This window comes from Canis lupus, chromosome 11, assembly GCF_003254725.2.
Source record: "Canis lupus dingo isolate Sandy chromosome 11, ASM325472v2, whole genome shotgun sequence".
Lineage (NCBI taxonomy): Eukaryota > Metazoa > Chordata > Mammalia > Carnivora > Canidae > Canis > Canis lupus.
In genome coordinates, this window is record NC_064253.1 from 17,988,250 (window position 1) to 18,015,788 (window position 27,539).

A 27,539-nucleotide genomic window follows, 5' to 3' on the forward strand; every position below is an offset into this window, starting at 1 on the left:
GTGCTTTTTACTTATATTCATTTCTTTCTGGACTGACTCATTGATTCATTTAGTAACAATTTGTTGAGCATCTTCTCTAGGATAGATTTTGAGGACCATAAAATGAAAAAAAAAGAAGAAGAAGAAGAAGAACAGTCCCAGCAATCAAGGTGTTTACAGTAGAATACTGACAGTAGAGAAGCAGTAGGGTGATTAATTCATAGTTGACAAAGGTTCCAAAGAAGAAATCCCAGGGGGCTGTGAATTTTCAGAGGAAGAGCACATAATCTAGCCTTCCCAAGGAAATTACACCTAAGCTAAAACCTAGGAAAGGGGGTTTATTAGCAGGTCTTAGGATGCCTGAAAGGGCATTTCAGACAAATGGAGCATCAAGACAAGAGATCATAGGGGGATATCAAATAGATCTTTAGGGATGAGTGACAGGATAGAGCTGGAGAGGTTGTTGGTCTCTGTGGGTGTAATTACAGGGATGGTGACCAAAGCATTCAAGTTGAAGAATAGTATGATTGTATTTGCCCTTCAGAAGAACATCTGGGGACAGCAGGGGAGATTATTGGAGGAAGATGAGTCTGGAGGTTGGAACAAATTAAGAGAGTCCTGTGGTAGCAATTCAGGTGAAAGACGATGCCAGCTTGGACTTCTGAAGGGAAATTTAGAAGGCAGAGTTAAAAGATTGGAAGGTAGATTTAGAGTGGGAAGTGATTGTATAGATAGAATCAAGGTAACTTCTAGATTTTTGGTTGTCTATTACATTAATTTATATTTGGCACCCTGAGTGTGAAATTTCATCATACATTAATTATACTTTGTGTTCTTTTACAAAGTAATGATAGCATTGATATGTTCAAGATTTTGTTCCTTCGATAGTGTAACAATAATAAAGGTAAACAGTAGATGAGTTTTGAGATCTGATCAACAAGCTTCCGAGTATTTCTAAAAGTTTAATTGTCATCATTTTCTACCGTAATCACATAAATTTCTTCTGTCGCCATTGTTACAGTTGTGAAATGCAGCTTTTGTAAGTAATGTAAGTGGAATGTAGCCATAAGTGATAGATTTTAAATAGCATGGGCAGTCTGTCACTAAATGAAGAGATAAGAGAAAAAAGAGGAGGAAGAGGATGAAGGGGACGATTCTTGTTTCCTTTTGGGAATCAGGGAAGCAGGTTACTTGTAGACCTTAGATTAAAAAAGAATGCGAGGAATAACATTGTCCTAGGGATATTAGGGGAAATGAAGTTGCTTCTTGCAGCTGTCTACATAACTGCACTGTAGTGAGCACCCTCACTGTGATAGACTCATCCTATAGTAGTACAAACTACTCTTTGTTATGCCAGTTAATTCTAAGAAGCCCTGGAAATAGACAATCAAGGATGAATAAAGAATCTTTTAATTAATTAAAGTTGTTCTGTAGCTTTCCTTTGAAGTTTTCTTTTCTGGGCACACTTTCAGCAGTTCAGACCTTCCATGTGACCATGCAAGCCAGCTTGCTAAAATTGAAGATTTGCAAGCATTCTCTTCCAGGATGTTACACACAGTGGCAAAGGCACACATTTTCTTTTACCTTTCAATCACATACAACAATAAAAGTAAATTAAAATCGACTAGAGTTCAATAGTACATTACATTGGCATTCTAACAAATGATTTCCTTGGTTAAGCCTATATGGCTTTTTATAAGAATAAGAATATCTCCCCTACTCTTATTTATTTTTTAATAACATTTGATTTCATATAAACTTTTCAGTTAGAAAACAGAAATCACTGCCTTATTTCTTTTTTACTGACAAAATGATGCTAAAGTTAATCACAAATACAACATAGGGTATGGAATGGGAAAAGCTGGCATTCTTTGGTATTTAAAGATTTTTGTCTTAAATTCTTGAATGCAATTCATATACTTTAGATTTTCAAATGGAATATATCTTTATACCATCCTGGTGAAGCAAGGAAGCAATCTCTGATTCTGATGTCTGTTATTGATAGTACTATAGGTAGGGGAGGTGGCTTGTGATCAGTAGTCCTGACTCATCAGTACATCCTGTGTTTCATAGCGGCAGCGATCATTTGTAGTTGCTGTCACCTTCAGTGGCTTTGGCTTTTAAATCTCTGATTGGCCTCAATGTTTCGCTTGAAAGAACTAAGCTATTTCTAATTGTAACATGTTGTTCTGTTTGAGGCAATTTCCTAGTAAATCCCCAGTCATACTATGTTATACCAAATTGTGCTGTAAAGCAGTAGTTTTACATTTCCACATTCTTACATATATTCATTATTATTATTATTATTATTATTATTATAGATAAAATAATAATTATTGTTCTATGTGTTGAGTGTGGGAATGTTTTAAGTTCTATTTTTAGTTTTTGGAATAACAAACTTCTGTTCAGTGATATGGCACTCAAAACACTGTTCTGAATGTTTTATAAATGTCACATAATTTTCATCCTGGTTTTTAGAAGTAGGTACTATTTATTATGTGCTGTTTTAGGTGGGAAAAAATGAGCTCAGAAAGTTTAAGTGACTTGCTCAACTTTAGTTGGCAAATTAATATGTGTTAGGATTAGGATCCTTGTACTTAATCACTCATTCTGACTAGCATGTAACCATATTACTGCCTTTTTTTCTTTCTTTGTGTGTGTGTGTGTGTGTGAGAGAGAAAGTAAGCTTTATTTCTACTCTCAGATTCTTACAACTTTGCATATAGTCCTCATCCCATTCTGCCTCAGAAATGGCAGAAACTGTAATAAATGATCCACCCCCCATACAACACAGTGAATTTTAATTTCCCACCTCTCTTAGTGGGAAGGGAGGTAACACTATACACTTTTGGAGGTGCCCCAAAGATTGTCTGGCACTTTGGTACAGAAAGGATTTGGTATGATTTTTTTTATTGGCCTAGGATACTAAAAGGCACATAAAGTTGGTCGCTCAACCTCTCTGGGGTGGGGTGGAGCAGAAGTTAGACTGGAGGTGGCCTTGGTGTAGGCTCAAGTTCTGGATGACAGAGGTGGTTCATCCTGGGTGGCTGGTGGGGTAGCTGAGGGCAACCTGAGTGCTCAGGCTGGATAGATGCTGCTCTGGTGGCTTTCCTCTGCCCCATCCACCAGCTCACTGCTCTGAAACCATAGCTGGATCTCCCTCTGGGCCCCCTCCATGTAGTCGTTGGAGTAGATGATGTTCCTGTTGATGTGAACTTGGAAATACCCCCTGATGGTGCCAGAGGCAGCCTCAGCTGAGTCTGTGTGTCCCATCATGGCCTTTGAGGAGCACCCACGTTGGAGTCTTCCCAGATCATGGCCACCACGGGGCCGGAGTTCATGTAGCTGAGGAGGGCTGGGTAGAATGACTTCGTCTGCAGGTCATGGTAGTGCTCAGCAGTATCTTCATCCCCATCAGCTTGAAGCCCCTCCTCTCGAAGTGCTGGATCACATCCTCAACAATCTGCTTCTGCATCCCATGACTTCATGCAACCAGGGTCCAGAAGTAATCAATTATTTAAGTTGCAGTAATTTAACAGTAAAATATTTAGAAATATTTTACTCTTATGCTAGCATCTGTATGTGTATATATATACTTAAATGAGTACATTTGCTGTTAATCCCTGGGTTATTTTTCCCGACTTACAAGTTTATCTTTTTAAGATCTTTCTATGTTAGTCCATGAGGAGTCTTATTCTTTTTATTTTTTAAGCAACTGCATGGTATTTCATTGTGTGAATATGATTCTATGTATTGAATAGCCTGTTAATGAACATTTAGAGAGCTTTTAGCCTTTTTAGCATTTAAAAACAATGGTATGACAAATATTAGTATAAATATATATATATGTATATATATATATATATATATATATATATATATATTTAAATATATCCATTGGATGAATTCTTGAAGTAAAATCTCAAGTCAAAGGGTTTGCATTTTCTAAGTGATCATAGATCTTGCCAAATTTTGCTGTAAGTTATTTGCCACAATTTATATTTATACCAAGAGTCTAAAAATGCCTTTCCTTCCAGGTATTTAACAATATTGTTTATGATCAGTCTTCTCAAATTTTGCTAATCTGGTTAGTGAGAAATGCCAGTTTTGTTTTAAGCTGTTTAACTTGCATTTTTAATGATGTAAAAGGCTCAAGATCTTTTTATGTATTTGAAATCCGTTTATATTCCTTTTTTGATTGCCCATTTTTCTTTGTGTTTTTGCCTTGTCTTACTGATTTGTAGGAACGCTTCAATCAGTATGGAAATTGGTTCTCTCTCTGCCACATGTGGCAAAATTATATTTTTAGTTTGTTGTTTGGCCTTTTAAAACAACTTTACCATATTTTTTGATGCAAAAATTTTAAAAATGCATTGTTACTTATCTTTCTAGCGTTTTTGCCTTGATGTCAGATACAAAATGGTCTCTCTGGTCACCCATTAATAGCACTTAGCACAATATAATTCCATCTTTGTGTGCAGTTATTCATCCAATTTCTATTTCGCTCTTGAGACTGTAAATTCAATAAGGTCCAGCATTATCTTTCTATAACTCTCCATGTTATGCTCAGCACATGACATAGTGCCTGCCTGCTCTAAAAAGCCTCTTAGGAAATGTGTGTTGAGTACGAGAAGGAAGTAATAACATTATATGATGTAATTCATTCACCTAAAATATGTGACTGTTTATAATCAACTGTGTGTTTATCACAGGCTGTAGTCCCAGTGGCATATAAATGTATCTTCAAAAAAGAAAAAATGATCCTCAACTCATTTTATGTCAGTACAAATCATTGAAGACTATATTTGAAATTATTTTCTTATTTGTGAACACCGATTTTTTGTAAGACTGTGCTTACGTGGTTGTCATTTTTCTCATACACAGCATCACTTTTTTTCACTCAGAAAGCTGAAATCTCTGGCCTGCCAAGAAACTTGTGATGAAATTCAGCATTATGTCTCGGAAACAGCTAACTTTGAACAGTGTTGAAAAAATAATTTTTATAAAGATAATCACTATTTTTAAAGAGCTCATAACTTTTTAAGAGAATAGACACTTGGTTTTCAAAGATAATGATTAAGAATAATATATATTTTACCTTCTGTTGATTTTTATTAAAAATATGGGCATGTTAAGATTGTTTTTCCATACTTTAGTTTAAAACCATCTTAGGATTTTGGTGTAGCATTTTGGAAAGCTGTGCTATCACAGTAGCTTACAGGTACAAATAACAAGGTAGGTAAAATGAGTATGTATAATTTATATTTGACTATCAATAATAGAAGAGTTAATGACAAGAAATATCTTCAATTTCAAATTTCAAGCCAACCCAGGATTATACTTTATTTAAAAATCTACATCTTTTCTCTAAGTGTAAAAGATCTTGGCTAACTTTCATTTATATTCAGATATTGACATCCACTACCTTTTAATTATATATTTGTTATGTATTTTTTTTACATTTTATTTATTTATTCATGAGAGACACAGAGAGAGAAGCAGAGACATAGGCAGAGGGACAAGCAGGCTCCCCGCAGAGAGCCTAATGTGGATCTCCATCCCCGTGACCTGAGCCAAAGGCTAATGCTCAACCACTGAGCCACCTAGGTGTCCCTTGGTATGTCTTCATTATGTCTCTCTCACCTCTTCCACCATCCCATCTAGGTAACCTAGAAGTTGATGCTTATTTTACAGACTATAGTAAAAGCCAGGTATACTTTGTGGGTTCTTTTTTATGTGTGTGCTCAGGAATTTCGACAAAGGGCTCCACTTCTCAGCCCTCAGGTGCCTTGGAGGTTGAATTCATTCTCCTAAGAAAAAAAGGATTATCTTAGAAACAAGTCATGATTCAGAAAGTTTGAGGACTTGATTCTCTGTGGAATTAACTCTTTAAAATTCTCCTTTTTTTTATTAAAGACAGTGGAGTAAATAGTCCCCTAAAGAAATTAACGGATAGATTGACGTTTCGAGCCTATGGCAGAGCTCAGTTCCAGGATCCAGTGAAGGGCCTGGCATGGGAACCAGGTAGGACCTCACTGAGATTGTCTTTCTTCCCTTATTCCACAGAATGATACTAAGCAGTATGGAAATTGGTTGAGCATTCTGTGAGAATTTCTTGTTGTTTCTTAGGAGATGGTGTAATGTGTGTAGAGTAATTTAATGCCTATGTATTAGCTATTCTTCATCGTTATTTCATTAAAAATTATAGCATATTCTTTTTAAAAGATTCTTATGCTTGTAGAAATTGGCATCCCTTATTCTGAACGTGCCTTCACCAGTAGCTTTCTGTATTTTCAGTTGGGGAATACAAATGTCCATGCACCTGCAATTGACATTGAGAGATTTAACCCGTAAACCTAGTCCCATGGAAGCCAAAATGAAGGGTAAAAGGTAGCAAGACAGTTAATTGCAATTCTGCCCAGTTTCCTTTAGGTTATTGATATGTAAGCCAATGCTTATATTTAAGTTTTAATTACTCTTTATGGCCTTGTTCTATTCCTGTTGTCTCTTACAAGGACTCTGTCTCTGCCTTTTACGGCTTAGGGATCAGGACAAAGTTTACAAAGTCTACATAGTTAAGGAATAGTTTTTACTGGGACAACATACATAGACAAGAATCAAGAAGAGAAAGTGTGGATGCCTCTGTTCCTCTTGTTTCTTAGGGAAATGTGTCACGATTAGGCTACTCCTAGGGCTATGCTCACAGAGGAGGATACATAATCTAATGGGTGCCATAAAGCCTGAATTTAGGTTGCCAGATGTTTAAAAGCCTGAAAATGCCAACTGCCAGTGCTTGCAGACCTTAGAACCCTTGGGATAGTATATATAGTTCCCTTTGTCAACAGATGTTAAATCAGAGGAAGCTGAGCCTGGATGGCCCCTCCTGTCAGTAGACAGGGGAACCCCCATCCCAGCTAGATTAATGTCTAGACATCCAGAATATTCCTAGAATCATTTTCAAACAATCTTGATCCTTGTACTACAATTGAAGGAATTATTGAGAGCAGACACAGAATCTAAAAAGGCAGAAGTAAATGTTAATAGTTGAAACTTGATACACATATTAAATGTGGGTTTTTTTCTGTCTTTTTTGGGGGAGAAGACTTATTATTTTAATTCACATAGCCACATTTCCAACCAAATTGTTATGCTCCCAGATGGCTTTATAAATGCTTTCATTTCTTTGTTTTTGAATAACTGTTTCTGTTTGCCTTGTTTTTAAATTTCCTGTGTGCATTCTCACTTCTCTTGTGTCATTTTGCATGGGAATGTTATCAGGGCTTCTCAGGTAAGTTTCTACTCAAACTGATTTGTTCTAAGCTGTCCTTCAACCACTGAAGGTCAGCTGTGCATGTCGTCAGAAACTTTGTCCTGTTTTTTTGATGATGCCAATAGGGCTGTTGCTAATTAATATGTTAGGACTCTGGACAGGATATTGATGACAGCTCAGATTCTTGCTTTCCAAACTGGAATGTGGTCAGGAGCATTATTATTCAGGTAATTAGTTTTTCATGAGGTATGATGCTATGTCATAATTGACTTTGCTGGTATGTAAGAATAAATTTGTCTTTGTTTTCTTTGACTGGACAGGAAACTTTCAAGGAGTGATATGTTGTAGGTCCTTGTGGGGTTTTATTGTGTCAGAATGCGCTTTCAGATTTGTGTCTGATAGATGATTAACTTAAATGGCAAGCTAATTTGACAAAACAAAAAACAAACAAACAAAAAATTACCTAAAGCCTTATTGAAGAGGCTTCATGGCTCAGGTTAGATTTCTTTTTTTTGTTTTGTTTTGTTTTGTTTTGTTTTATTTTTCAGGTTAGATTTCATGTAAAATCCCATAGTTACCACATGCTTACGTGAAAGTAGCATCGATGCAGTAGTTTTACCAAGAGCCAGATAATTTTAATGCCCATTGTTGAAAAGTGGCCATTTCAGGGTGATGCTGACACCTACCATAGTCATTTTGGTCCTGAAATTTGAGAATTCAAGAAAATAGTTTCTTTTTTTTTTTTTTATTTATTTATGATAGTCACACAGAGAGAGAGAGAGAGGCAGAGACAGGCAGAGGGAGAAGCAGGCTCCATGCATGGGGAGCCCGACGTGGGATTCAATCCCAGATCTCCAGGATCGCGCCCTGGGCCAAAGGCAGGCGCCAAACCGCTGCGCCACCCAGGGATCCCAAAAATAGTTTCTTTTAATGAAATTGATATGTGGGAAATTCAGCAAGTCTTTAAGCTAACTAGGATGCTTTATAAGCATTTTATTCTTGGTCCACCTTGTGTGGAAAAGTGTGTTATGTGAATGAGAGCTGTTCACTTTCTTTTCCAGCTTTATAAGATATAATTGACAAAATTATATTTAAAGTGTACATTGTGATGATTGCATATACATTTATATTAGAAAGGGTTCTCTCCATATACTTAACACATCCATCCCCTCACATGTTTATCTTTTTATTTTTTTGACGAGAACATTTAAGTTCAATTCACTGCAAATGTTAGTTATTCAGTACACCATTACTATCTATTGTCACAGATCCTCTGAACTTTATTTATCTTAGAGCTCAAAGTTTGTATTCTTTTACCAATCTCTCGTTAGTTTCCCCACTCTCTCCAAACATTGCAAACAACTTTTCTACTCTCTGTTTCTATGAGTTTGACTTATTTTTTAGATTCCACGTATAAGTGATATCATGCAGTATTTGTCTGACTTAGTTCCTTAGTATACTGCCCCCAGGTTTCATCCAACTTGTTGGAAAAAGTAAGATGTCCTTCTTTCTGAAGAGTATTCAGACATACTTATGGCTGAAAAATATTCCATTTTTTATATACTACATTTTCTTTATCAACTCATTTCATCAGTGGACAACTTGGGTTGTTTTCATGTCTTAGCTACTGTGAATAATGCTGCAATGAATATGGGGATGCAGATAGCTTTTTGGGTTAGGGTTTTCATTTCTTGAAGATAAATACCCAGAAGTGGTGTTGCTGGATTGTATGGTAGTTCTATTTTTAATGTTGTGAGGAGCCTTTATATTGTTTCCACAGTGACTCAACCAATTTATGTACCCACCAATAGTGCACAGCATTCTCCACATCCTTGCCAACACTTGTTATCTCTTGTCTTTTTGATTATAGCCATTCTGACACATGTAAGGTTTAATATTATTGTGGTTTTGATTTGCATTTTCCTGATGATTGGTGATATCGAGAACCTTTTCACCTATTAGCTATGTATATGTTTTCTTTGGAAAAACATCTGTTTAGATCCTCTGCCTCTTTTTTAATAGGATTGTTTGTTTTTTTTGATGTTGAGTTTTATGAATTCTTTATATATTTTAGGTGTTGACCCCTTACCATATATATGACTGGCAACTATTTTCTCTCATTTTGTAAGTTTCCTTTCCATTTTGTTGATGGTTTCCTTTGCTATGCGGAAGCGTTTCATTTTTCCTTTTGTTTCCTTTACTTTTGGTGTCAAATCCAAAAAATTATTGCCAAGACTGATGTCAAGGAACTTACTATGTTCCCTTTTAGGAGTTTTACAGTTTTTTTTGTTTTTTTGTTTTGTTTTGTTTTACAGTTTTAAGACCTAAGTTTAAGTCTTTCATCCATTTTGACTGATTTTATGTATGATATAAGATAGGAGACCATTTTCATCCTTTTACTGTGGCCATCCAGGTTTCCCAACACTATTGAAATTATAGAATTGTCCTAAGTACCTCCTATAACATGGATATTTATTTGTTCATTTGTTTGTTCAATTAAATTTTAAGTTTGATGACATAGCTATTTTTGTTTTGTTTTTCCTTTGAAAACTTCAGTTATTTAAGATCTCTACCTGAGGGACACCTTGGGTGGCTCAATGGTTGAGTGTCTGCCTTTGGCTCAGGGCGTGATCCTGGGGTCCTGGGATTGAGTCCCTCTTGGGCCCCCCGCAGGAAGCCTGCTACTCCCTCTGCCTATGTCTCTGCCTCTATGTGTCTCATGAATAAATAAATAAAATCTTAAAAAAAAAAAAAAAAAGATCTCTACCTGAATGTGTTCTAAAAGAAGTGAAGCCATTGACAAAGTGAATATTTTTTGAATTTATGAAACCTTTATACTCATTTTAATTTACTTCACACTGTAACTCTTCAGTATATGCAGGATACAACTTGTCTCTTGTTTGTTTCTGGATTCTCCATATAGTGATCATTCAGCCCACTTTTCTTAAACTGTATTTTTTCTTACCTGAACTATATAACATGAACATGGCTGGCAAATGAATGGCAGATAATGAGTAGTGCAATATCTTTCATTAAATAAGCTTATATTTTGCAGTGTTTAAAATTTTCATATATTTAAGTATAAGTGATATAGTTCTATTAGAAAATTCTAAATCCTCTAAAGTAGAAATGCAAATTAGAACTTGCTTTTTATTAATGATGACTTAAAGTAAAAGAGTAAGTAAATCCATAACAACTATAGTTACCCAGCTACTTGCCTGTTTGTTCTTTTTTTATACTTAGTAATATCTGCTTGAACAAAAACGAGATAGGATGAGACAAAATATGAGATTTGCTTAGGATAAGAATGAGAAGAACTAAAAATAGTATAGTTCCAAATCTTGATATTTAAGGATTAAGGTAGCTCTGAGTTGTTTCCTGTATATCTCTAAAAATGGATCATTTTTAAAGTGAATGTTTCTAAGTTATTTGGATATTCCTCAGGAGACTGGGAATAACATTTATAAAACTAGAAGGTAGTGAAGTAGGGCTTGAATAAACTTGTCATTTTAAAATTATATTTAAGCATGTTTTAATTTTTTCTTATCACTTAATCTCATATCTCAATATTATTTGTAAGCAGCAATTTTTATAATACATAAATAACTTTATGTCATTATATCATGTTAAGGGATGGACTGAGTATGATTTGAACATTATCTAAAGATGATGATTTGTGTCTATTTAATATTACACAATTGAGAATTCTATTTCAACAGCACATACTTAAGCACAATATATTAAATTTTTAAAAGGTATCATAGAATCTAGTTTTGCAAAATTTGCCTATATTTAAACAAACAAGATGAGATGTTAAAAAGTCATTCATTAAATAAACTATATTATGTATAATAAAAATAAAAGTTAGTTTTTTAAAAGTCCCTTCAGGGGTATACATTGTTAAACATGGGTCAATACATTATTGAATTTCAACTTAAATTCACATTAACTTTCTGAGGATATTATGGAACTTTCAGTACTTATGCTTAGGAATCATGTTCGTTTGTTTTTTCCTTAAAGATTTCTTTATTTATTTTAGATATATATATAAAGAGAGAGCCCATGTGAGTAGAGGGAGGGGTAGAGGGAGAGGGAAAAAAGCATTCTTCCTACTGAACACACAGCCTGCACAGGGCTCATTCTCAGGACCCTGAGATCGTGACCTGAGGTAATATCAAGAGTCAAGTGCTTAACCGACTGAACCACCCAGGCACCCCTCAGTTGTTTCTTTTTAATTGCATTTTCGATCTATAGGTATTTCCAGTAAGATTTATAATTAAAGCACCCAAAACTGATCATTATGGTCTTTGTTTTTTATGTTGACATCTCTACTAACACAATAATGAATAACTTCTGTCCTAAGCACTCTAACACTCTAAATTACAAATTTGAAATGTAGTCAACTCTAAAGTATCCTATTGAAAGAAGTGGTTAATGTACATATATTCCCCAGATAATTTATGTTAGGCTGAAGAATACATTAACTTATGCCTTTTTGTGTTTAGTTTACCTTCACTGTGTTATTAGTGACAAATATTTATTGCCTCACTAGTCTGTTTAGAATATTGCTAAAGATAATGAGAATCCTAGAGACATGAGATATGGAACTTAATCTACCAGGCAAATCGTATATGAGAAAATGAACAACATATAGCATCACATGTTAATTTGCATTGGATGTTTGTGTCCACAGCAAATAAGCACTGCAGAAAAGTAGAGCACTATTTGGGCCATTGGGGTCTAAGGGCAGTCATTGAATATCATGATCTTGGATTACACTTGGTTATATATAAATAAGCAGAAAAGGAGGAGGAATACTTCTAAGCAGTGGAAATTTGGGATAAGACATGGACTTAGGACTGTGTCTGGAGTGCATATCTGAAAGAGGACAGATCTTATAGTGTGACACAAGGCCATAGGGATGAAGAAGCGTTAGCTCCTGAAGATCTTTGAGCTGAGTGGTGACATGTGCTAAAGAACCATTTGTGTCAGATAGATCAGAGCAGGGTGATCTTTATAAGAGTCTGGGTGGGGTGATGTGTTTGAAAATGTTTTATGAAACAACAGTTTATGCTACAGATTTTGATTTCTAGAATTCACACTATTTACATGATTAATTAAAATTTGTGTTTTCTAAATACTGCACTGAATTACCCAAAAGGCAAATGAAGCACAGGTGCAGCATATCATGAAAATATCCTCAAATATATCTTGTGAAAGAGTTTGATATTGATAAGAAAGGCTTTAAAGTGTTCATTAATGGAAAAAAACAGAACTTCATGATTTTCAGTTTTTAATATTGTCATTTTCACTTGCATATAGGAAGGGGTTTTCAGTACATGGGGCTTCTGAGGAATTTATGTAATCCTGTGCGGGTATAATCAGTAATGAGAGCACCCTTTACCTACCTAAGGGAGGAGTACATGTCTGGCTCCATTGGTAGAACATGCAATACGCATACATACATAGATAAATAAAATCTTTAAAAAACAAACAAAAAAGATTCTCATTCAGTAGGCCTGGAGTGAAACCAGCGATTCTGTATTTTTAACAAGCTCCCAGGTGATACAAGTGCTGTATGTCCTTGGATTACACTTTGAGAAATACAATGGAATTTTTAACACAAATTTTACAACAAATTTTAATACAATGAAGTTGGTCTCTTAATGGGCAATACATGCACAGTAATTTATAGTATACTGTTATGTGTTGATTTACATTTGGGATGCTGTTCTGAGGTTCTTTCCTACAACATTTAAATACTATGAAGGGTTCATCATTCTTTCATCTTTTTCTGCATGTTGTTTTAATTATCTTTTCAGTTACATATTTGCTGTGAAGGACAAAAAGTTGTAAAAGATGTTATCATCACATTGAGGATTAATTAGACGTGAGGGTTAACGTTTTATTTAGTGGGCAGTGGGCAGGCGCCATCCATTAAAGGCTTTTGAAGTAATAGAGGTGATTGAGAAGGATGTTCTGGTAAGACGAGAATGATGAAGAAGTACATCAGAATCTCAATATGGGGTGTATTGTAGGTGACACTTGTGAAAGTAGGAATATAATCATTTAAATCATTTAATCATTTGAATATCTTTTTGGAGATGACTGCAACCATCTCGTGAAAGTAAATATAATCATTTAAATCATTTAATCGTTTAAGCATCTTTTTGGAGACGACTGCAACCATCTAGTCATGGTAAGGAGAAGATAAAGACAATAGCCATGAATTCGAAAGACACTTATATAAGCCAGATTGATACAGATTTTAGTTTTTTATTGTTTTCTTTTTGGTTGTTTGAAGTCCTTTGAGAAAAAGAATAATGTTGGCAGTTTGTGTGTTTTATATTGCTACTATGCTACACATCAGGTTCTGATGTGTAAGGTCTGTGTTTAGGAAACGCCTGCCTCCAAATATTTTGGAGCTTAGTGGCTCTACCACAGTTAGATTCCCACTGCTTATTTTTCCCCACTCTGATTCTGAGATCCCCTAACAAGCTAGTCTCTCCATTGCCCCAGGCTTTTCTCAGTTATTAACGTGTCCATTGCCTCTCCAGTAGATCTTTTACTGTCCGCAGGCACTAGGTTGGGGACAACTTTCTAATCCTGACGATAGTGGAAAACAATGAAAGATAAAGTTATTTGACTAAACCGATCTCCTGAGAAGCCCTTATTATCCTTTTTTCTCCAATAAGAGAATGTGACAGGATTTTAAAATCTCTTTTAAAGGAAATCTCAGTCCATATTTCCTTTCTCTTGAACAGTGTTTATATCTTTTTATATTTATTGTTTCCTTCAGACAAGTTGAATGCTAATGCCCTGAAGTAAATTTTTAAAAATGTTCATGAGCAATCTTCTGTTGTAGGATGTAAGACTTACTAAAACATAGCTTCGGAACACATTTAAGTAAAACATAATAAAGTATTAAGCTGTGATATTAACTGGATTTAATACAGGAACTCCAGAAAGTATAAAAACATTGCTTGCTTTTAGGATAGCACTAGGGAATGAGAAAGCCGACCCTGGCCCTCTTCAAAACACTTAGAACAAGAAAGCTTACTGTTGGGAGGCTGGGTTTGAAGGACACATGGTTCCTTTGTAGTAACTACTGTGTTTTTTTTAAGTGTCTTGGGGGTCATAGCTGGGTTCCCGCTGCCTGGTAATCTTATATGGGAATTACCACTGTAAAGTATCAAAGTAGATTGCTTAGATAGACCTTTAGATCTTTTAATTTTTAAAGGGAAATTATAGTTTTATATTTGTTTTAAAATTAATTTAGTGGAAATATAGTAAGTTCTTATTTGACAAATAAATCTTTTTTATCAATTTATTTGAAATAGTAAGTTCTTACTTGCCAAATAAATCCTATGCCTCTTGCCCAGATAAATATCTCCTAGCATATTCAGAAATGTTATTGTTTACCTTAAAACTATCTGTACGTCCATTTAACATACTTAATGAATAACTATGAAATAGTTCTAGTAATTGGATTAATAAATACTTTTGCAGTACTCTCCTTCTGGTTCAACCTATTCTTTGAGTATTATCCTCTAGCTTTGTGCCTCTGTATGAACATTTTCTTGTGGGAGAGATTGTGGAAGGATTATGTTAGATCAAACAGATTTCTTAGAGTTTTGTTATTTAGAAAACGATTTTATACTTTACTGACAAGCCTTGTTCTTTTGTGGGTCTATCCTAATATATCTTATAGAATATGTACTTATCAAATATTCCCATTTTAATAACTATTTTTATATGTGTTTAGAGAGTAACTGATCTTATAGTTATCATTCAATATGGCAGTATAATATTAGGCCCTAACATATATTCTGGAACATATCATTTTGCACTTTTGTTTCTTTTCCTTTTTATCCTCATATGTTTTTTTTTTAATCTTGGTGAATGGTGTTATCGACTACCCAGAAACCAGAAACTTTGCATCCTTTGCCTTCCAGTACTCTTTCATTCCCCTAGAATTGTTATCTGATTGATCATCTTAATATCTTAATATTAATCTTAATCTTATTAATCTTATTAATATTAATTAATATTAATTAATTAATCTTAATCTTATTAATCTTAATAATATTAATATTAATCTTATTAATCTTAATATCTTAATATCTTAATATTAATTCTGTCACCTGCTTTTTGTTTTTTATCTCCCCACTTAGCCCCCTTCCTCCTTACTTCAGATTTATACTTTTTCTTACCTGGATTGTTGCAATTTCCATCTACTTAATATATGTCAGGGCTAGCTGTCCTTTTATACACTTAACCCACAGATTAACAACCTTATTCTTATTTCCTTGGTAGAACTTCTTTTGGTTTTTACAATTAAAACTTCATAAGATGTTTTCATTTGATCTTTTTATGGGAAAATTTTATGAATTTTTAATTTAACTAGGATGCATCATTTTGGGTGCCAACTAAGGGTTATGCATCTTTATATCACTGGTACAATGAAGGGCCGTGTTATTCATCACAAAACTCTGTGGCTTAGTGATCATATTGTTCCATCCAAGAAATGGTAGTTTGTAGACTTTAGATATGCTTTAGAGAAATGTTAGGGATTTGGGGTGACTTACTACACATTGTATTTCTTCCCACTAAAAATAATGGGAAGTAAGCTCTAATTAACATTTTGCTGAAGAACGTCAGAATATATTATTTTGGTAGATTACTAATGTTAAGAATAAGATGCATATGTTTTCTTCATACTGTCTTGGAAATCTTACTATAAAACACAAACTTGATCCTCCTACTTCCCATATTAACTTTTTACTGGTTCCCCCACATATTTTTTTTTCAGAAGACTTTATTCATTTATTTTGAGAGAGTGTGAGGGAGAGAGCATGAGGGAGGTGAGGGGTAGAAGGAGAAGCGGGCTCCCCAGTGAGCAAGGAGCCCAATGATGGGGATCCCAGGACCCTAGCTAGGATCATGACCTGAGCACTTAACCAGCTGAGCCACCCAGGTGCCCCACCCCCACATCTTTTTTATTCAAATCTGCCTTACTTGAAGAAAACTTTTTATATCTTCCCATGACTTTTCACACTGCTTTTCTGGCAGTCTCTCTCCACTCAGCATGACTTGTATAGAAATCAACTCAGATACATTTTAAAAATACTGTTCCCAAACCATTTCCCACATGTACAGAAATGAAAATTCTGGGAGTGAGGCCTAGGAATATATACCCTTCCCCTACGATTATAAACATAAAGTCTAACCTTCACCTAAGTAGTAACTAGTTTGGGCTAATGAAGTACTTGTGTACCTCCCCTGGGAAGCCTATTGTCGCTTCCTCTGTTCTCTACCCAAAGTGTGTCAGGATGTTTCAGATCTACGAGATGCTCATCTTTGTCCTCATGTAGATCCTTATCTAACTGCCTTCCATACTGTAATATTTTCAGTTATTTCCATAGTTTTTCTTCTCACCTCTATTGTAGACTCTCAAGAGAAGGAGCCATATTTAACTGAGTGTTATGTCTCCAGAATTTGGTGTACAGCAAACACATATGTATAAGTGCCTGACCATTAGATGAGTGCGAGTCTTTCTGCCAAGGCGGTGAGCCTTGGAGGTAGTATCTCTGTTTACTTGTCATATTACCAACATTTATGTAGCATCAGATGTCACATTTTCTTTATTACATGCGTTAGAGAATGATTTTACTTACAAGAATCTTGTCCTGATTCATACCTCCAAAAAGTATATATTAGTATTATCTACATAATCTTAGCAAAGGGGATGTGGCTAAGTGCTGTACTAAGAAATTCTTGGTTTCTGTGCCTACATTTGTGGTTATAATGCTGCCCTTACTACTACCACCAATAATTTGCCCCACGTAGTAGTAACACCTAACTAGCAATATTGAAATTTTTATTACTATTATTTTTAGTCATAATTGAATTCTTGTCCTGACTACATCAATGCAACCTGATTTTTCTTCATTTTCTGCTAACTATGAGGAGAGAATAAATGAAAAAATTGCTTTCTTTTCAGTTTCCATGGTAATGAAGCCTTCTCTGTGTTTAGCCAGGAAGAATGCTAGCAGAACTCTGTCTCTTATCCCCTCCTCTCTCTCATGCACACACACACACACACACACACACACACAAGTACACACACATAATAACAAACACATAACACGCAAGCTTATTCTATCAAATTTTTCAAAACTAGAATAAATTTATTACTTCTTTCTGCTTCGGTTGTCTTACCCAGTGCTGTTTCCCTTATCAGAAAAGGGTAAACACTATCTAAATTTATGTATCTGGTAAATATTGAGAAAACGGGAAAGAAGCAAATGTGTCACATTTTCAAAATATACCTCTCAGGGTTATGAAGAGTTTTACTTCTCTGATTACTGGAGTTTCAATAAAAACTAGGAAGTAGGTGATTTTTATTACTATCGTTTACTCATTGTCTTGCCAGCATATATTTTATGTAATTGGAAGGGTCCATATAACTGGACAGACACATGGAACACAGAGGTGATTAACTGCACTTTTATTTATGGTACAAATGAATGAGGTCATTTGTTAGAGAAGTAAATTAAACTTCTGTTCTCTGAAAGGCTAAATTTGCTTTTGGCATATATCCTGCCCCTCCACCTCCCAAGGGGGTTAAATATATTTGACTACTTGATTTATAGTGTTAATGTAGAAAATAATTTAATTCTGTATCTATGAAATTACTGAATATCTATTTCCACCTATACCAGCTTGTTATTATCAGTAAATTAGGTTTACCATAGCATTATTCACTTTGATTTTCATGTGTTGATGAATCACAGGACTCTGCAGTATATTTACATTCTTGGCGTACATTCGCATTGTCTACATAATATTAATCAGTGGTTGTAACTATGAACTGTGCTAAGTAACTCTTTGGGTTTTATGTGTGCACTTGTGTTTGAGTTGCTACTGTCAGTACCACCACTAATAGTAATATAAGGAATTATATATACGTTTGTGTTTGATCCTAGCAAAGGTGAAAATTTAGGAATCTTTGAGAGCAATACTAACTTTATGGTTTTTCCCTCCATCATTGACATCTTGCCTAATTTGTTTCCCCTTTTCGATGAAGTATAATGTGTAACTCATTCTTAAAAATGCTTTTGAACAGGAAATGAAGTGATAAACTTAATGGATAACATTCTCTGTATAGAATTTAATCATTTTATATTCAGTGCATAGTGCTTTGTTTGGAGGGGCCTTCCATGAAATCACCTTATTTAAATGCTGCCTCCTTAACTTGTATATTAATTTAGAATGCATATCAAAGTGAATGGTAAATATATCACATAGAATATAAGTAGAGAATAGTAATTTCTTGTTTCCAGTTTTGCAGAAAGGTTCTATGAAACTTCTAAGAACCGTGAAATTTAATTCACTTGTAATTTAAAGTATAAAAATAAGTCTTGTAGTTGTATATGGGGAAAGGATAGTTTTAAAATCAAATAATGATGGGACTTAAAAGCTTCAGATATTGGGAACCATAAAAAATGATTAGAATGTTCCAGGATATTTCTAAAGAGGGCGTCTCAAAATTCTTGAAGGACCTCACAGTACCTTCTAGAACAGTCCAGATTAGAGTGATTTCCATAATACACTCTTAGATAATGTGACCTTAAACTCCCCCTTTAGAAACAGGGAAGTTTCTACATATGAATTGTATAGTCTTTGCATTTTTGTTTTTTAAATTTTGTTTTCCCTGGCCATTGCAGAAAAATAAAAGAGGTTATAGGTGTGAATAAAAAGCATTTATGAGAATTTCATCAACTCTTTAAAATCAGTGTGTTTAACATGTAAAGGAAAAGTCCCTGACCAAGGTGAAGTGAAAGTTAATCATTGTGCCTTATGCCTTCAGACTTAATAAATAAGTAAATAAATAAATAAATAAATAAATAAATAAATAAATGACGGACAGTGAGGTCTAAAGCTATCATCCTAAGTATTAAAGACCACCTTGAGAATAGTGTTACAGAAATGAACACCCAGGCCTTCACATAACTCCCTCAACTTTTTTCTCTGGTTTTGGTCTCTTGTGTTAAATAAAGTATACAGAGAAGGCAAATGAGTTAGGCAATTTAAACTAACATAGCAGGAAACACCTATTCTCTAAATTTGTAGCATTAAACTACACATTATTTAAACATAACACAGCAAAGCCTTTATTATTTTTTTTTTTTAACAAAATAGCTGCTTGAAGGAAATGCAGTTTGTATGGCATGAACTACTCTAATGATTCATAGTATCACATTTTCCTAATACCAGGTATTGTAAGTGCCTGTCAAGGTTTTTGAGCAACTTCTTGCATATAAAATATGTAAGCAGTAGAGAGTTTTCTGAGTTCTACTTATACCTCCCATGTACTAATCCAAAACTATCCCTATCCTTCTCTGTGATATGCAGCCAAAAGATACTAAAAACTGCTCCTGCTTCATGCAGGGCTGTTTCTTTGCTGGTCTCCTAATTTTTTAATTATGTAACCCACACCCCTAGGGGGGCATGGGAATCTGAATTATTTCCTCATTAGGAATAGAATATTTTCAGTTTTTTCCCCTAGCTTTTCTTGTAGAGATAGAACCCAATTTGAATGAATTTGGTAAGATTTCAAAACAACAGTAGTTGATGTAAATCTTTTAAATGCAAGAGCCCATTGCAGAGGTCTCTATTTTATTGAACTTTTACTTAGTTAATATTTAAAAATGGCTTGAGTACTTTGAATTTGTTTGGGGAGGGTTTATTTGTAGGAAGGAAAATATTGTGCAGACTCTGAAGCTGGCTTTCTACCTTCTACAGTGGTCTCAGAGAACCTATTTAGTCTCTGTTGTAGCCTCAGTTAAGGAGACAACATAAGATAGCTTTAGTTGGATTATGTTCTACAAAATGTACTTTTGTTGATTTCTTATTGACAGTATGGAGAGTTAATTTTCTTCTATATATCTAGAGAAGTGGCAAGATTAGAACTTCCTTGTAACCATGGATAGTAGGGGGAAAGAATCAGACAAAACATTGAGGCAACCTCCATGAAAAAATCTGAAACTTAAGGGGAAAGGAGAAAAAATGAGTGGGAAATATCAGAAAGGGAGGCAGAACATGAGAGACTCCTAACTCTGGGAAGCGAACCTAGGGGTGGTGGAAGGGGAGGTGGGCGGGGGGTGGGGGTGACTGGGTGACGGGTACTGAGGTGGGCACTTGACAGAATGAGCACTGGGTGTTATTCTATATGTTGGCAAATTGAACACCAATAAAAAATAAATTTATAAAGAAAAGTCTGAAACTTGAGGTAGGCAAATCTGATGAGTCCCTACCATTGCTTTGTAAATTGCAATGTATAAACTTGAGTAGTAGGGGAATTCGAAAAGTATCTGATTTTACTGAGCCCAGAAATAGCCCTTCAACTCTAGCTTCAATCCTCTCTGACAAAAGAAATTGAAGAGACTTTGGTAGGACTTACCTGGACAAGTTATGATGTTAACAAATATTAGAAAGTGTTTTTCAGAGTTTAGATGTTTCACATTTACCATCTAATTTAATCCTTTGAAAAACAGCACAAAATAGGCTGCAGAGCTAATTGTTTTAATTCTAGTTTTACAAATAAGTTATCTGAGTTTCATAATTGAACAGGATCAAAACTGAGTGGCAGCATGGGATTAAATTCTCCTTAATGACTGTGCAGTATTCATTAATTGATTCAGCAAATGTTTGATTAATGATTAATTTACCGTTTAGAGCAGGTTATACAGTGAAAAATAAAACAGAGTTTCTCCCTTGAGAAAAACTTTAACAAATAAACATTTCCTTCAGTATTTCCACTGTTATGTTAGGGACCTATGGATTAGTGCTCTAGGCTTCTTCCTGGATGACTGGTCCCTTGATTTGACTTAGCATGAGAAAAAAAAATAACTGGAGTGTTCTAATTTGGATTTGAGAGGGGCATCAGTGAAATCCTTTCTAAAGAAGTAAACTTTAGGTTGAGCACTGTGAAATTAGCCATGTAAAAAATGTAGGGAAGGATGTAGTAGGCAAAAGAAAAAGCACATGGGGGACACCTGGGTGTCCTCAGTGGTTGAGCATCTGCCTTTGGCTCAGGGCATGATCCCTGGGTCCTGGGATGGAGTTCCACATCAGGTTCCCTGCATGGAGCCTGCTTCTCCCTCTGCCTGTGTCTCTGCCTCTCTCTGTGTGTCTCTCTAATTAACTAATTAATTAGCTAATTAACTAATTAATAAAATCTTAAAAGAAAAAGAAAAAGCACATGAGAAGCACAGTACTGGCACCCACCCATGAAAGGTGGCTCTTGTGGCCAGTGTGAAGGAAGCATAGAAGAGGATGGCCACAGGAGCCAGATCATGCAGGCCCTTGTTGGGTGGGTGAAAGATGTTCTTTTAACAAAATAAGGTGAGGAATTATTTAAAGAAGAAAAGTGATATCATCTGATTTATATTTAAATCGATAATTTTGAACCAAAGGGCCAAGAAGGAAGCAGGCAGGGATCCATTTCACTAACTTCTGTGGCACCTTGTAGACATCCAGGTTAGAGATGATTCTGTCTCCCAAGGCACAGGATAGTGAATAAGAAAACTGAATGGATTTGAAAGAAATCTTCTTATGGGTGGGCCCATGTTGCCTCAAACCAAGTAGGGTTACTTTTCATCTTTTTTGTCTGGTAGCTCTCATCTCTGCAACCCAAACTCTTCTTTCTTGAAATTAATGCATTTACCATGGACTTCTTAGCAGTTTCCTATGGCATCCATAGATAGGAATTACTGTTTAGTCATAATATCTCCTCTTAATTACCAATACAACATTTAAAAAAATACCACCTCTTATTTGGCAAAGTATTAAAATGTGAGTTATGAAGTGATTAAAATATAAACTACTTTCACTATAATTAAATACTATAGTAAAGGAAGATATTCATTTTTTGAATACATTGACTACCTGCTAACACCATGGGTACAGGATTTCCGTCAATAGAATTCATTGTTTCACATCAACAACAACAAAAAATGTTACTATGAACTGTCATATAGGATCTATAAATAGCAGTGATACATTTTAGTGATATTAATATTACGTGGATTTATGCCTTGTGATTTTTTTTACTTTTTTTTTTTTAAGAATTTTTTAAATTTATTTATTCATGAGAGACAGAGAGAGAGAGAGAGGCAGAGACACAGGCTGAGGGAGAGGCAGGCTCCATGCAAGGAGCCCGATGTGGGACTCCATCCCGGGTCCCCAGGATCACACCTTGGGCCACAGGCGGCGCTAAACCGCATGCACCACCGGGGCTGCCCTGCCTTGTGATTTCTGAACCTAATTTGCCAAATTGCATTCTCACAGGAAAATCCTATCTAATAACCATTGTCCAGAACCAGTTCTCTGAAAATGGGGTTTTGCTGTGCTTAAAATTATATGTAAATTTTTGGCATTTCATATTAGGTTGTGTTTTTAAAATTAAATTTTTATGAACAAATTACAGTAAAAACATGCTTTCCTTATGGAAGTTTGGCAGATTAGTCTATTTAAATTTTAATTAAATAGCAGTATAGAGTGAACCAAAATACTTATAACACTTAACCTATCATTTAAAAAATACTGGCTAGTTCACTTTTTTGGAAATTGTGGGAGAAAGTATCATTTTCCCCAGAGCTGTGCATATCTGTGTGAATGTGAGTGTGTGAATGTGTGTGTGTGTGTGTGTGTGTGTGTGTGTGTGTGTAAATCTAACTTAAAATAATGGACATTGGAGTGTTTGGTGTTCTCTTTCCCTGCATTTATGGCCTTCATCATCAAGGCATCACTACCTCATGGGACTTAACCCTGGTAGTCCCTTAGGATTCAGATTAAATATGTGCCCCAAGACACTGTGGGAAATTCAACCTTTGGGGTCTTCTAGCAAAGTGGTACTTTCTGAGAAAAGGGGAAGGAGTTCTATACTGGCATTAAGAAGATACGCTTTGGCATTGAACTTAGCAAATTTTCTAATAAGTGTCTAATGAATCATCTAGTCTTTCATCTGATACCTAGAAAAGTTGAAACCCTAGTCACCTTTATGAAAGGAGAATATAATTAAGAAGGAGAGTAGCCATGGCTCTGATGATTGTTAGCTGGTCATTAAAATGAGTATGATCCTGGGATAGCTCCTGGAAAATGTCACAATGGGAGTACTCTACGGATGAAATTAGATAACCTGCAGCAGTATACTAGGTGAATAATAATTTTCAGTAATTATGAGCAATTATTATTATGTCAAGCATCCACCTTGTTGCCTAGTACCTAATAGCTGCTTAATAATGATTTTGGTTGAAGTGAAATCCAATTTAAATCACTGTAGTGAAAGTGAGGACTTACTGTCTCACATCGCTGAAAAGTCCTGCTATCAGGTTTATCCAGAGAGAATGCAGGGAAAATCCAATTACTCCTCTCTCTGCCTCGTGCCTTCCTTTTTTTTTTTTTTTTTTTTTTTTTTTTTTTAAGATTTTATTTATTTATTCATGAGACACACAGAGAGAGAGAAGCAGGTTCCATGTAGGGTGATCCTGGGTCTCTAGGATCAAGCCCTGGGCCGAAGGCAACACTAAACCACTGAGCCACCCGGGCTGCTGCCCCATCCCTCATGCCTTCTCTCTCTCTCTCTCTCTCTCTGTCATTCTGTCTCTATTTCTAGTCTTTGTGTCTACTTCTATCTCTGCCCATTTCCATCTGTTTCTTTGTCTTTTGTCCTTCTCTAAAACTGTATCCCTTCATCTTTTCTCTCATTGTCTCTTTCATCCTGCTTCTTTCTCCACCTCTTTCTCTCGCCTCTTTGCCCTATCTCTTCCTTCTTTCCTCTCACTCTCCTTTGCCCACCCCACCCCTGCCCTCTGTCTCTTCTCTTTTCCTCCTTCTCTCTCTCTTTCTTGGTCAGTCTCTTTGGCCTTGTCTTCACGGGTTCTGTCTCCCTCCCTCCCTTTCTGTGGGTTATAACTCTCTGCAGACACTGGTGTCAGGATGGCTTCTGACCATTTATTTATATGGAAATCAGTGCTGGTGACTCCACAGAAAAGAGAATGCTACTTCTTCAATATATCCAGGAAAAGTCCAGTTATCCTACTTTCCCCAGAGGTGAATTAAGTGTTACGTTTGCCCAGGACTGGAACCAGGAGCTTTGAATCACCAAACTCTATTGGACTTGAAATGGATTGTATGTAACAATAATCAACACTGTTGCTTATTAGGTATTTACTATGTAGCAGGCCCTACTCTATATGTTTTTTTTTTAAGATTTTATTTATTCATGAGAGACACGGAGACAGAGAGAGAGACAGAGAGACACAGGCAGAGGGAGAAGCAGGCTCCATGTAGGGAGCCCAATGCAGAACTCGATCCCAGGACTCCAGGATCACGCCCTGGGCTGAAGGCAGGCGCTCAACCACTGAGCCACCCAGGCGTCCCTATATATAATCTTATTATATCCTCATAATATCTTTGAATATTAAGAATTATATTTTCCCCCATGTAACAAATGAGGAAATTGAGGTTTAGAAAAATGAAGTGTCTGGTCTAGGGTATATCAAATAAGCAACTGAGCTGGCATTAGAAAATGGACTCCTTCAAGCCCTATGCTCTTGGTTTCCATACCATTGTCTCTCAAGAAATTTCAGCTCTTTGGATCTCCATTTCTTCATCTGTAAAATGGTTTAGATATTTATACTACTTGATTCTTGTAAAATTAATTTTGCAATTATCTGCTTTATAATATAAATGAATTTATGAGCCTTCTGCCCCTTCCAAGAGTTCTCACCTGTCTTTCTTGTTTTGATAACAACACATGGGATTTTATTTAACACATTGTTTCAGATTTACCAGAGCTCCTAGGAACTTAGCCTCTTCTTACTATCAAACAGAAAATCAGCATTATTGAGCATTCAGAGAAAGTATTGGCTTCCCTAACCAGCCCCCAGCTCCACTTCATTTTCCTTCAGAAATAAGAATTAAAGTCTAAGACTTCTCATCCTCAACAACATGCCAAATCCTATCCTTGTAATTTAGCTAAAAATGTTAAGAAGTGGTGAGTTAACTCTTTTCCTTTGGATATTATAAATGACAGTTACTACAGGCACAGGCATTCGCATCTGTTCTGTAATTAATTTTTTCTTAATTAGCTTTTTGATTTTTTATTTCTCATTTTTGTATTTCCTTTTGAGAGATCCCCTTTATCCTCTAGGTTGTTCTGTATCCTCTAGATTTATCCTCTAGTTTATTCTGTATTTTTTATTTTACTTATTTTTACCAAAATTGGATTTTCTCTCATATCATAATCATCAATGATATTTCATTCTAATGAGTTGAAAAAGGAAACTTTAAATGTCATAATTTTTTAATTGTGTGACATCTAGCCCATTTTGTGTAGTATAAGTTTAGAAGAGGGTTTTTCTTTTAAGACTTTATTTTTTAAAAGCAATTTAAGTTTCTATATTTGTCCAGCCTCACTTATTATCAACATCCCAAACCAGGATGATGGTTCATTTGTTATAAATTGATGAATTTAAATGGACATATCCTAATCATGCAAGACCATAGCTTTCATTGGGGTTCTTTTTTGGTGTTGTATGTTTTATGGGCTTACACAAGTATATATTGGCATGTATCCACCATTAAGGTATCATGCAAAGCAGAGACACAGGCAGAGGGAGAAGCAGGCTCCATGCAGGGAGCCCGACGTGGGACTCGATCCCGGGACTCCAGGATCACGGCTTGGGCTGAAAGCGGCGCTAAACCGCTGAGCCACCCAGGCTGCCTAGTAGTGGTTTTAAATTCTAAAATCCAATTTTGAGAAACACTGTTAGGCTCTTATCTGAGAACTGATCCCACAGCGCCCTCTGGGTGGGTTCTTTACTGAGTCAGGGTAAGTTTTACATAATTTTGGGGACTCATTGGTATATCCTCCAGAGCTGTTTTCTTAGAGAGCTTCTGAGCCTTCCTTTGAAGGCTTAAAGATAGTCTGAAGAATGGTAGAGACTTATTAGCATATAGTTACATATAAAACATTTTGCTATAAGAAAAACAGAGAAAGGTTTTTGCACAGCATGACAGAAGCATAATTGGGAATAGTTTTTACTTATTTTAAATTGCTAGAATACAGCAGAAGTATAGACATGTTCTGGAAGAATGAAATCTCAGGTCGCTATTTTTCTTTGAAAAATAAGAGTATTACTTATTAAAGATTGAAGGCAGATCCTATAATAAAAAAGATCTGGACTCTGCTGCCCCTTGTGTGTATCTAGATGAATCCTTAACTTTTCTGCACCTTTACTGATACATGACGGGGCTGAGTCTAGTCAAGGATGGTTGTTATTAAACTCTAATTGTTTTTATTCATCTGATATATAGCTATTTGTTTGCTATCTTATCCTTTGATAGATTTTATGGATATTTAAATAATGCGAATTTGAAATATTATAATATGTAATAGTGTTGTCTTACTGTGTGTCCAAAATTTATTTAAAGTTTATAATTTTTTATGTTTAAAGTATTGCAAAATTTCAAAGATAAATGGTTATTTGTATACTTTATGATAGTTCATGTGGGAACATTTCTTTGGCTAGTAAACCAATAAAATGGTCATTGGTCATCAGGAATCATGTGAATTATGTGTTTTAAATTAGTTAAGGTCTGTATGGGTACAGACCTTGCATCAAATGTGAATATTGTGTATATTGTTCTCTAAGATATTTTTAATACCATGAGTGAATTGATAAAAGTTAGCTTATTCATTCAACAATGTACCTGAATTAAATAAGATGCTGGAGACACATAAGTGAACTAACTAAATATGATAGTTTCCCTCCTAAAGCATACACAATGGTATCACAAAATAACATTTGAGTCAATATGTAAGGACCAGCTTTCAGTTTTAAAAATAAATTATCTCTGTTGAAGTAAAGTTGTTTTAACAGACATATGCCCAAGCCACACATTTTGGTATTTCACAGAAGAAAGATAGAGACTCTTAGGTGGAAGAAATGATCTTCGACTTATATATTTATTTAATCTGATAATTTTGCAAGTTGGTAAATTGGTGATTGTCAGCATTCAATTAAACATTAAGCAAATTCCAAGTAAAAGCAAACTTGTATTTCACTTATAGTTGATTACTGCATTTGTACTACTTATGATCACTAAATCCAATGATATAGTTATATATTGGTAGACTTGGAATGTATCTGTTGCTTTTCTAAGTATGATCTATTCACTGTGCTTTGGTCTCTTATGGGAGCTACTTGCATATCATTTT

General features: G+C 35.3%; 1 protein-coding gene and 1 pseudogene across 1 annotated transcript in view; one reads left to right on the forward strand and one right to left on the reverse strand.

Annotated features, from left to right (window-relative positions):
• CHSY3 (chondroitin sulfate synthase 3) overlaps positions 1 to 27,539 on the forward strand; it is a 266,906-nt gene that overhangs the window by 75,677 nt on the left and 163,690 nt on the right. The gene's annotated exons all lie outside the window — the stretch shown is intronic.
• Positions 3,058 to 3,454, reverse strand: LOC112649903 (nucleoside diphosphate kinase, mitochondrial-like; annotated as a pseudogene).